Below are 12,876 nucleotides of genomic sequence, written 5' to 3'. Positions count from 1 at the left end.
AGAAGAGAGAGAGAGAGAGAGAGAGAGAGAGAGAGAGAGAGAGAGAGAGAGAGAGAGAGAGAGAGAGAGAGAGAGAGAGAGAGAGAGAGAGAGAGAGAGAGAGAGAGAGAGAGAGAGAGAGAGAGAGAGAGAGAGAGAGAGAGAGAGAGAGAGAGAGAGAGAGAGAGAGAGAGAGAAGAGAGAGAGAGGGAAGAACGGAAAGGCTAGAAGAGAGAGAGAGAGAGAGAGAGAGAGAGAGAGAGAGAGAGAGATGCTTTAACCAGTGCACATTCTAACAGAGAAATGTTTTTGTTTCAGCTATAAATGTTAATTTCATCAGACAACTTCCACACATTGTATTTCTATATTGTTTTCAAAAACTTTTACAGTATGTATCTATGTTGTCTAACTAACAGACAGTTATTTCAGTGGAGACATGACTGACTCCTGTCAACCTTGGTTTCTCAAGCATGTCATGACCAGGGAAACCAAGTTATTATCTATAAATGCACAATTCTAAAAGTAAAGTCTAATGTATTTTTTCTTCTAACAACTCCTCCCTTTCTTAATGCTAAGACACGTTGGGTGCATATTTGTCCATCATCACCTCCGAAGGTCTTAGTCCTCATCGCTCTGTGGAAGCAATCTTCCATTAAAAGATAACAGGCAGCGGTTAATATCATTACACCAGGTCATCCCACTATTATAAGGGAGGGTGGGGCTTATCAGCTCAGTAGTAGCCTGAAGGGGCGGGCCTGGCCCAGGCTGAGGGCAGATACTTTAGTACTGTACATGATGTCATCTCTGGAGTAGGTGGTTATCCTCATCTCCTATTGGTTGATATGTGATAGGTGGTGGTGATGGTTGTAGAGGAAAAGTAGAATGGGAGGAGCCTCCCCCGGGCCATAAGTGGATATGCTGGTAGAGGGGTGGGTTGTGGCTTGACAAACAGGTTGGTAGGGCTGCCTCTTCAGGAGTGGCTGGCCGGGGGGGCATCCCCGAGGCGGATGCTCCCCAAGAAGGTGGTGTGGTTGGTCATACTGATGGAGGTGTCCTCGTACACCATCTTGATGGAGATCTTCTGCCGGGCACGCAACAGACACACCCCAGCCGTATAGCAGGTGTTGAACTTGCGCTGTCCCGTCTCAATGCTCCGCGTACAGCGCAGGAACGGCGTCTTGTCCACCATCACCTCATAGCTAGCAATGTCAGTGAAGTTGAGGTAGTAAACCTGGTAGGCAAATTTATGTGTGCACAAACATGCCATACATATTATTTTAAATTCTGAGGAAATAACACAAATATGAGAATACAGATAATGAGACTACTTATTTAACTGAATTTATTTCCAATCATGAGATATAGCAGGCAAACTGGGCAAAAATTACCACAGCATATGAGTCACTTTGTACAATGTGGTTCAGTTTGAAGGGCATACATTACATTCACTTCACTCATCCAGACATTTCCCTCTGCAGCCAAAAGCACAGTCAAAATCAACCATGTGTGTTCTGAGAAATGTAGCCTACAGTAATCCAGATAATTGCTATTTAATACAAGTAATTTCATGGGGAAATCTAATTTGGATTTCTGTCAATAATAAAGTTTAGACTCAATGCTAAGGATTCATTATAGATTATGCCTAGTATAGTCAGCCTTACCACAGCCAATTTAGATTTTTTGACCTTACTAACCTTTGAGATCATAATTCACTGGGACTGCAGAGAGAAAGGATGAGTGACATGCAGGCGATAGGAAGAGTTAGGCCTAAGACCGTACTCACTTCTACCTGACTATAGATGAAGTAGGTGCCATCTACCAACACCTCCAGCTCCCCAGATCTCGAGTGCATCTTGAACACCTTGTGATGCATGGATATCATTTTCCAGTTTCTCAGTACGCCTTCTGAAAGATCTCAGCGTGAGAAAAGGGCAGTCACTCACATCCGTCATTGCCATACAATTATAGACAGGCAAAAAATAAACTGCAGTAAATACAATGTGTATGTGTAGTCTCCTGCAGTGAAATTAATGTCTTAACTTATTCCGATCTATTTAAGAGAAACTAATAACAAATAATAGACCTTCTTGAAAAATATTTCTGACTGTAAATTTGCGTTTATTTGAGTAATTCAGGGATGTGAGTACGAGAGGATCTAAAATTTAACTCTTACCTTCCTTGACCTGTATTGTTGTTCTTGGCCTTGGAGATGTACCACAGCAGGCTGTAACACAAAAATAAATAATTCATTTGTGGAAAAGTGGACATACATAAAATAAATCATAAAAAATTGAAAGAGTAACACACCTGGCTATCTCTGACTCTGCCCCTGTAGATTAGAAAACAATTACTGTGTCAGTTTTTTTAATGAAAGGTTGAACAACCCAAATAAATCAGGATTTGGGCCAAATGGAATGAAAGTGTGGAGGTACCTGAGGGTCCTTGAAGACCAGGGGGTCCCGTGGCCCTGGGGGTCCAGCAGGGCCTGGAGGTCCGGGTGGTCCTGAGGGGCCCATGGCGTTGTTCCAGGGATGCCTGGAATGCCAGAATACAGGTGGCCCCTGTGGCCCTGGAGGGCCCTAGGGGGCCAGGTGCACCGGAGGGCCCTTCTTACCTAAAAAGTAAAATTTGAATTCGTGGGTACTATGACATGAAGAAAATACAAATAACCTCATCAGCACTGCACCATCACCTGTAGCAATGGAAGCATTCACTTAAAGGAAAAATCCACCAAACCACTCATTTCTTTAATTTACAGTGTTAAATAACACTAATAACTCAGCAAAAAAAGAAAACATCCTCTCACTGTCCAACAGCGTTTATTTTCATCAAAACTTAACATGTGTGCCTCCGGGTGGCGCAGTGGTCTAGAGCACTGCAATCGCAGTGCTAGCTGCGCCACAGAGTCTCTGGGTTCGCGCCCAGGGCTCTGTCGCAGCCGGCCGCGACCGGGAGGTCCGTGGGGCGACGCACAATTGCCTAGCGTCGTCCGGTTAGGAGGGTTTGGCCGGTAGGGATATCCTTGTCTCATCGCGCTCCAGCGACTCCTGTGGCGGGCCGGGGCGCAGTGCGCGCTTAACCGAGGGGGCGGGTGCACGTGTTCCTCCGACACATTGGTGCGGCTGGCTTCCGGGTTGGAGGCGCGCTGTGTTAAGAAGCAGTGCGGCTTGGTTGGGTTGTGCTTCGGAGGACGCATGGCTTTCGACCTTCGTCTCTCCCGAGCCCGTACGGGAGTTGTAGCGATGAGACAAGATAGTAATTACTAGCGATTGGATACCACGAAAATTGGGGAGAAAAGGGGATAAAATATATAAAAATAAAAAAAACTTAACATGTGTAAATATTTGTATGAACATAACAAGATTCAATAACTGAGACATAAACTGAACAAGTTCCACAGACGTGACTAACAGAAATGGAATAATGTGTCCCTGAACAAAGAGAGGTCAAAATCAAAAGTAACAGTCAGTATCTGGTGTGTTTGGACCATGATAGTTTGTTGGTGATGTAGACACCAAGGAAATTGAAGCTCTCAACCTGCTCCACTACAGCCCCGTCGATGAGAATGGGGCTCGGTCCTCCTTTTTCTGTAGTCCACAATCATCTCCTTTGTCTTGATCACATTGAAGGAGAGATTGTTATCCTGGTACCACACTGCCAGGTCTCTGACCTCCTCCCTATATGCTGTCTCATTGTTGTTGGTGATCAGTCCACTACCACTGTTGTGTCGTCGGCAAACTTAATTATGATGTTGGAGTCGTGCTTGACCATGCAGTGATGGGTGAACAAGAAGTACAGGAGGGGTCTGAGCACGCACCCCTGAAGGGCCCCCATGTTGAGGATCAGCATGGCAGATGTGTTGTTACCTACCCTTACCACCTGGGGGCTGCCCGTCAGGAAGTCCAGGATCAAGTTGTAAAGGGAGGTGTTTAGTCCCAGGGTCCTTAGCTTAGTGATGAGCTTTGGTGTTGAACGCTGAGCTGTAAACAATGAACAGCATTCTCCCGTAGGTTCCTTTTGTCCAGGTGGGAAAAGGCAGTGTGGAGTGCAATAGAGATTGCATCATCTGTGGATCTGTTGGGGTGGTATGAAAATTGGAGTGGGTCTAGTGTTTCTGGGATAATGGTGTTGATGTGAGCCATGGCCAGCCTTTCAAAGCACTTCATGGCTACAGATGTGAGTGCTACGGGTCGGTAGTCATTTAGGCAGTTTAGCTTGGTGTTCTTGGGCACAGGGACTATTGTGGTCTGCTTGAAAGATGTTGGTATTACAGACTCGGTCAGGGAGAGGTTGAACATGTCAGTGAAGACACTTGCCAGTTGGTCAGCGCATGCTGGGAGTACAGGTCCTGGTAATCCTTCTGGCCCTGCAGCCTTGTGAATGTTGGCCTGTTTAAACGTCTTACTCACATCAGCTACGGAGAGCGTGATCACACAATCGTCTGGAACAGCTGATGCTTGCATGCATGCTTCAGTGTTGCTTGCCTCGAAGCGAGAATAGAAGTAATTTAGCTCGTCTCGTAGGCCCGTGTCACTGGGCAGCTCGCGGCTGTGCTTCCCTTTGTAGTCCGTAATAGTTTGCAAGCCCTGCCACATCCGACGAGTGTTGGAGCCGGTGTAGTACGATTCAATCTTAGTCCTGTACTGACGCTTTGCCTGTTTGATGGTTTGTCGGAGGGCATAGCGGGATTTCTTATAAGCATCCCGCTCATTGAAAGCGGCAGCTCTACCCTTTAACTCATAGCGGATGTTGCCTGTAATCCATGGCTGGTTGGGGTATGTACTGTGGGGATCACTGTGGGGACGACGTCCTCGATGCACTTATTGATGAAGCCAGTGACTCAATGCCATCGGAAGAATCCCGGAACATATTCCAGTCTGTGCTAGCAAAACAGTCCTGTAGCTTAGCATCTGCGTCATCTGACCACTTCCTTATTGAGCGAGTCACTGGTACTTCCTGCTTTAGTCTTTGCTTGTAAGCAGGAATCAGGAGGATAGATTTATGTTCAGATTTGCGAAATGGAGGGCGAGGGACAGCTTTGTACGTGTCTCTGTGTGTGGTGTAAAGGTGGTGTAAAGTTTTTTCCCCCTCTGGTTGCACATTTGACATGCTGGTAGAAATGAGGTAAAACGGATTTAAGTTTGGCTGCATTAAAGTCCCCGCCCACTAGGAGCGCCGCCTCTGGATGAGCATTTTCGTGTTTGCTTATGGCCTTATACAGCTCGTTGAGTGCCGTCTTAGTGCCAGCATCGGTTTGTGATGGTAAATAGACAGCTACGAAAAATATAGATGAAAACTCTGTTGGTAAATAGTGTGGTCTACAGCTTATTATGAGATACTCTACGTCAGGCGAGCAAAACCTCAAGACTTCCTTAATATTAGATTTCGTGCACCAGCTGTTATTTACAAATAGACACAGACCGCCACCCCTTGTCTTACCGGAGGCAGCTGTTCTATCTTGCCGATGGACCGAAAACCCAGCCAGCTGTATGTTATCCATGTCATCGTTCAGCCACGACTCAGTGAAACATAAGATATTACAGTTTTTAATGTCCCGTTGGTAGGATAGTCTTGATCAGAGCACATCCATTTTGTTGTCCAATGATTGCACATTGGCTAATAGGACTGATGGTAGAGGGGGATTACTCACTCAACGTTCAGATCCTTACAAGGCACCCCAACCCACGTCCCCGATATCTCCGTCTCTTCTTCATGCGAATGACAGGGATTTGGGCCTTGTCGGGTGTCTGAAGTAAATCTTTCGCGTCAGACTCATTAAAGAAAAAAATCTTTGTCCAGTACGAGGTGAGTAAATCGCTGTCCTGATATCCAGAAGCTCTTTTTGGTCATAAGAGACGGTGTCGGAAACATTATGTACAAAATAAGTTACAAATAACTCTTCCGAGATGTGAGATAATTCTCTTGCTCTCTGTAATATCGTATAGTTTTGGATTCATGACATTACGTACTTTAGAGGACAATAGTCACGTTTCTCGACATATACACTGACTTTGAGAAAGGATTGCGTGACGATTAGCTTAGCAATCGCGTGACGCAGCATGACAACGTGAACGAGATTGGTCGACAGTCTGCTGGGTGGGGCGTTATATGTTCCTTCATTCTTTGGATTCCTATCTCCTTTCTCTAATATCTCTGGCAACGGCACCATGCAATGTACCCTGGACTGGAGAGGCAGACAAATAGGAAAAATGTGCTAGATCCTCCATTAAATTACAAATTTCTTAAGGTAAGAATATTGCAAAAATATGATCAATGGCTCATTCGAGAGAAGACATCCTCCCGAGTTATGACATCGGCCAGTATTGAAATCTGACATTTATGATAAACATTTTCGCGATCTAAAAGTCGGATTCCTATTAACTTCCAGTGTATTGAGAGCGACTATATCACAGTGCTACATCATACTGGCCGGATGTCTGCCTGCTTGAAAGCCTATAACTCAGATAAAACATGAAATGACCCAGTGAATCGATAGAACATCACTCAGAGATACACAAAAGCAATATAACATTCAAAATGTGTGAAGCTTTCCTTTAAGGATAGATGTAGGAATGTTTTTCTTTTACTGTACCTTTTTTCCTTTCTTTTCGTTTGTTTCCATGTGATTCTGATGTGATTCCATCCATGTGAAAGAGAGAGAACATACAGATAGAGAGAGTCAAACAAGAATAGGGGGATGCAGATGCAGGACATTACAGCTTAAAACACTCCACCCCTGGCACAAGATGTATGCCACTTCTGATCAGTTCTCAAAGCTATGTATTTACGGTTTTCCATCTCATCTTTCCCCTAGTCTGGATTGCAGAATTACAGATAACCCATGAGTCATATAATAGTGTAGAAGCATGTGGAGTAAATGATTGGAGTTAGTTTGAGGATGTTTGTGGCTAACACAAGCTGAACCCAAATGCTATGAAAAGAATCAGCATGCTATTGACCTGAATTCAATAAACTCGACAAATATGATTTTAAAATAGTCTGTTCATGAAATTAGAGGGCTTAGTTTGGAGAGGACACCCAGTATGCCTAACCCTTGTAGATGTATCAAGATAATGTATCGAGACATAAACAGATTTTCTCATTTTGGACATTTTGTGAATGCACAAAAGTTTGTAATTTCCACTTTAAAATGTTTCTCTTTAATAAGTGATATAAAATCTGGAACACATTAAGAGTGAAACATCTGAAATGCCAAACCCTTTGTGAAAAGTCTAGAGCAGGAGGTGGTCTGGGAGTAATTATCATTTAAAGACTCAGGAATTTTACTGATTTGAGGAAAATGTCTCTGAAGGTCGTTTTCATTGTTTATACTGCTGTATGTTGCAGTAGCTTTGGCTATGTCAAACAACACAAACAGAGAGTTTGAGTTGACCATTGCTTGAGAAGCTTCTCTCCCAAATGTTGACATGGAATGAAAAGAAGTTAAGAGCATTGTGTGTTACATGAGTCATAAGAACAACTTTTAAGAAAGCAAAACTGGGGAAATCTCACATTCCAAAAGTTACATAAATATTTATTTCAGAGATGTTAAAAAATCCCAATCACTGTGTCCATGAAAGCCATGAGGGCCCTGAGCTGAAACACTTGTTATCAGTGAGAGATGGTGTGGCGCTGTGCCCGCTGCTGTGCTCTGTGGTCTATTTGGACCCGTTTCTTTGTATAAAGTGTGTTAGGGTTTCCTGAAAACAACTTCCCTAACCACAGCTTTCTGCCAGGTACTGCAAGCATGGGACTTGCTGAGCACAATGTAATTAATGTCAGGACTCCAAAAACAACAAGACTTGGATATTACTGGACCCGAATCAGAGTCTGGGATGGACAGTGAAAGTAAAATTCACTGTAACGAGTGCACAGCACATGTCATTTATTTGAGTTGAATTGCATGAATGGACCCATCCAAAGTGCTACAATTATACAATTGGAAAATAATATCCTAACATCCTTGTTCAACTCAATAAACAACATCTGTACAGCAAAAAAAGGGAAAATACGTAAGAAGACTGTCAATCACACTGTAAGACCTGTGATATGCACTTTTGTGTGTCTGTTTGAATTGGCTTAGAAGTTGTTTTCTCAATAAATGTCATCATTTTGCTGTTTTAATTACCATTGTTTCTTAATGTTTTCTGGTTGTCTTCTCACGCAATATATATATTTTTCTCAAAACATAAGAGATCAAAAGTAAGAAGAAAAATTTGCTTAAGACGCTAGCTTAAATGTTGTATTTATTCCAGATGACTTTAATTTCAAATGAGTTAAATAGTTTCTTTGATGTGCAAAGTAAACATGTATTGCATGGCTAACTATGGATCTGAATGGTGAACAACTTTACATTGAAGATGGGAAGATGAGTCTGAGAGCACATGAAACAGACTCCAAAACATTCCAATTCACTGGATCTTCCTTCGTTTTGTCAATGTGCATACAGGCCCAACTGTGCTAAAATGTGAAAGACTTTACATGCAGGAACTATATTGTATAAACAAGATAGAAGTCTCCTCATATTAAAGGAAACTGTCCACCTACAACAACACCCACTCACTAATCAATCTGTCTAAAACCCTAGCAGAGAATCTTGGAATCTGTCATAGCCAGAAAACAGCCAAAGGGAGCATTACTCATTAAACAACTTACTAATCGGTTGGATAAGTGATAACAATACTTTTCACTTTGTTTTCATTGGCAGACGTCTAGGAACAGACTGTTTTACCGGAAAGAGGAATTGAAAGCTAGATGTAGGATCTTAAATTTGATCACTCTTTTGTTGCTGAATGCTTCTTAAGTTTGTAATTTCCACTTTAAAATGTCATACTTGATTTGCCCTAACGCAAAATGTATCAACCCCTAAGAAAAAATTTAATTCATTATAATCCACATAATATTTCACATTTCCTGTTGCTGCAGGATAATTTTTCTGCTGTAGCAATCTGGCTCAAATTAAGATCTCTCATCTGTAACAGATCAAAATGCCTTCAGCAAACTCTCTGCATACAGATAGTTCGGAAAACAAACCCCATGTCGATTAATAATCAATCAGATATAAGATTCAAAAGATTAGAAAAGAATAAGACTTATTTGTACTCTGTATTTTTATATAACTACCAAAGCATCCATGTCCATATGTGAGAAAGAACAAAATGATTGATCTTTTCACTGAGGAGTTTTGTGTATTTACACATTGTAATGTGTGTATAATATATGAGTTAACACTCCTTTGCTCTGTTTGGATGAAACATGCAATGGTTGGAGAGTGAGACAGAATCATTGAAGTCTCCATTTCTGACCTAACCGAATAAACACTTGTCTAAGATAGTTATGATGACATTGCGCCTTGAACAAATCCAGTTTGACAAGAGATTTGTACAGATATAACAAACATTTAAACACAATCTCCCCTCCATCCCAAGTGTGTCTGCTTACTCTCATGGCCGTACTGTATCAGTCAACATGGACAGCTTTGTTACCAGTAGATAGATAGTTACGGTAATGCTTAAGCTCTTCTACTCTGCCGCCATAAGTATGTTTTATGTTCAGGTTGTCAGTCACAAAATGTTGACACCAAAGGCCAGCATGTCCACAGCCTTGGACACACCCTGCCTGCCTTGACAATAGACGAGCGGTAAATGTTGATGGGGAAACCGTGGTCATTTCTCCATCATACATTTTCCCCAGCAACAAGCATATTCTTGTTGAGTGAAAATAAGAACATGATGACAAAAAAAAAAAAAATATATATATTATTGTCACATACACCGGATAGATTTTTACAGGGTCAGCCATAGTAGGACTGCACCCCTGAAGCAAATTAGGGTTAAATGCCTTGCTCAAGGGTACATCAACAGAGTTTTCACCTTGTCGGCTCCTGTATTCAAACCAGTGACCTTTCGGTTACTGGCCCAATGCTCTAACCACTCATCCCAACTAGCAAGGTCAAGTCCTCCTCCCATCACCCTGGTAAAAAGGGACAGGTCCTGGCCCAGATGAGCTCCATTACACACACACACACACACACACACACACACACACACACACACACACACACACACACACACACACACACACACACACACACACACACACACACACACACACACACACACACACACACACACACACACACACACACACACACACACACACACACACACACACACACACACACACACACACACACACACAACACACACACACACACACAATGTTCATTACTCAGCTGTTTTTCAAGAGGTGTCCCCACTTAGGCACATGGCTCAGCACAGCCTCCAGAGGTGCACCAGGAATTTAATGGTTGGGGATATGGTTAATAAATACTGGTAAATGTGTTATGAGAGGCAGGGGAACAGAACAACAACAAGAGGAACAAGGCTGTCCCAGTGTGACACAGCTCTAATGTCCGTACACTCATGATAATTGATTTCTGAAAATAATCTCCCATATTCCATCTATAAACAGATTGTGACAACAAAAGTGGTACAATGCTTTAATGAATGGAACAAATTAGCATCAAAGAGAGTCCAAATTTTGAAAACACATTTTCACAACACGTACTACAAAAACACATCTGCTGTGAAATGGCTTGCAAAGGCAAACTGCATATTTATGAAGGCAAAGTGCATCTGACATGAAAGAGAAATTATTATTTTGGCAAATGCTTCAGTACCAGCTCCTTTGGCTTGATAGTGCAGAGGGCTCTTTTAAGTCCTCTCCCAGGGCCAGCTGATATACTTCCATCATTAACACATCCAGTCATGGCTCAACAGCTGAGGACTCTGTTGTATCCCACACTTTAGTGTTAACTGTTAACAGTCAAAAGATTACAGATGGTCCCTCGGTCTACCATTTGGAATCAATACAAAACATTTGCACTGGGGTAACCTCTGTTATTTTGGATACATGTGACAAACACTGTRCTACATAGCACTGTGCACAGTCTGGCATATGTCAGACATCATGTCATACTGCCGGAAGCATACTTAGCTATGATGTTTGTTAGCATGTGTTAAACAAACAAATTGCAATACATTCAATTATAGATACATACCAGTCTCTCTGTCATTCAATCACTTTGTCATTAGTGAATTGAAATCTAGCAGTGAGGGAACAGAATCCATATATTATGGCGATCAAACGGAGAACATAGAGGGAGTCAATGTGTGAAAACACTCAGTGTGTCAACACTGAGGGTTGGGAGTGTTCACTGTCAACACGTTGGGTTGGGAGTGTTCATTCCTGCTCAAAGCCACTAATGCAAAATAGCCTGATTTAAAACAAGGATACTTAATCTCTTGTAATGGCTAGAACTTTGAGAAAATATTTCTTCTTTGTTTCTTCTGTACTAACTGAAAGTACATACATGTACTACCACATGGCAACATGCCTATTCCCCCCCAAAATCTAATAAAAAAGGCACAACGCAAACCTAAAATATCTGACTGTCAAGAAGCCCTCACCAGTTGTCCAAATGGAATAGGATCTGCTTTGTGTAACCTCATACTGCATCGGTCCTGCACAGTGCAGCTCTAACCCCTGAGCTCAGACTGTGATTCATGGCATGGGATTGTAATACATGGTCTTTTTTTCTTTTAATCAAAATAAAAGGACAGACCTGCCAGGAAGCAGGTGGGGGAAATTGTTAACATGCATTCCTTAGGGCTGAGAATTTCGCTATTTGCTTTAAAGCTCAGCCTTAATTGAATAAGCTTGTAATGTAGAGCTAAACTCACATATCCATTTGCTAATTCAACCATACTCAGCTTGTTCGATAACATCATCTGTCTTTTTAGCTAATTTGGAAAGACCTTTAGACCGGGGCTGCTTGGTCCTTAAAAGTAATGGACAAGAAATGTTTAAATCAAATTGAATTATAAAAACAAACAGCTGTTATTCTAGACAATGAGTAAGCCAATGGTCACATCTGAAAATTTGCTCTACTCTCTCCTGCTCTACTTGAAGGGGAAAAACATCATTATATAATCCAGTGAGCTGGTGTAAGGCCAGTCCTGCCAAAGGCCTTGTCATGGTATGCTGTCTGAGAAGAGGAGTGCCCAGGGAACGCTAACACAAGCAGAGAGGGTGATGAGTGGGGGGGGGGGGGGGTAACAAAGGAAGATGAGCCAATTGGCCAATCTGTTGTCTCTCTGGCTAATTTGATTTAAAAAAGAGTGAAGTTAGCCAGCAGCTTCATTGTTGCAATTTGGACAGGTCTCACAGTAGGAGGCCGGATCAGTTGCGGCCCATTACCAAGCAGTATTGAAATGACACTGCATTAGTTCCTTGAATACTTTTAAAGTTATGTCTTTGTAATTGACCTTTGTGGATTTGTGAGGTACGATATGTACTCTGCACATTATATATTGTATGTGCAGCAGTCTTATGGCTTGGGAGTAGAAGCTGTTAAGGAGCCTTTTGGACCTAGACTTAGTGCTCCGGTACTGCTTGCCGTGCGGTAACAGGGACAACAGTCTATGACTTTTGGGCCTTTATCTGACACCGCCTAGTATACTCCAGGCTGCATCACACCCGGCCATGATTGGGAGTCCCATAGGGCTGCGCGGATAGGCCTTCATTGTAAGTAAGAATTTGTTCTTAACTGGCTTGCCTAGTTAAATAAAGGTTCAATAAATAAATAAAATATAGGTTTTGGATGGCAGGAAGCTTGACCCCAGTGATGTACTGGGCTGCATGTACTACCCCCTGTAGCGCATTATGGTCGGATGCCGGGCAATTGCCATACCAGGCGGTGATGCAACCGGTCAGGATGCTATGAGGATTATGAGGATCTGGGGAGCCATGCCAAATCTTTTCAGTCTCCTGAGGGGAAAAAGGCATGCCCTCTTCACGACTTTCTTGGTGTGTTTGGACCATGATAGTTTGTTG

The 12,876-nt window shown here is 42.6% G+C and overlaps 1 pseudogene; it reads right to left on the bottom strand.

The window, feature by feature from the left end:
- Positions 1-219: 219 nt before the first annotated feature.
- The window catches only part of LOC111981641 (ectodysplasin-A-like), a 63,152-nt pseudogene continuing 50,495 nt past the window's right edge, over positions 220-12,876 (bottom strand).

Source organism: Salvelinus sp. IW2-2015, linkage group LG20 (genome assembly GCF_002910315.2).
Source record: "Salvelinus sp. IW2-2015 linkage group LG20, ASM291031v2, whole genome shotgun sequence".
NCBI classification, from domain to species: domain Eukaryota; kingdom Metazoa; phylum Chordata; class Actinopteri; order Salmoniformes; family Salmonidae; genus Salvelinus; species Salvelinus sp. IW2-2015.
Note: the sequence above shows the minus strand (reverse complement) of the source record. Positions and strands in the feature narration are given on the sequence as shown.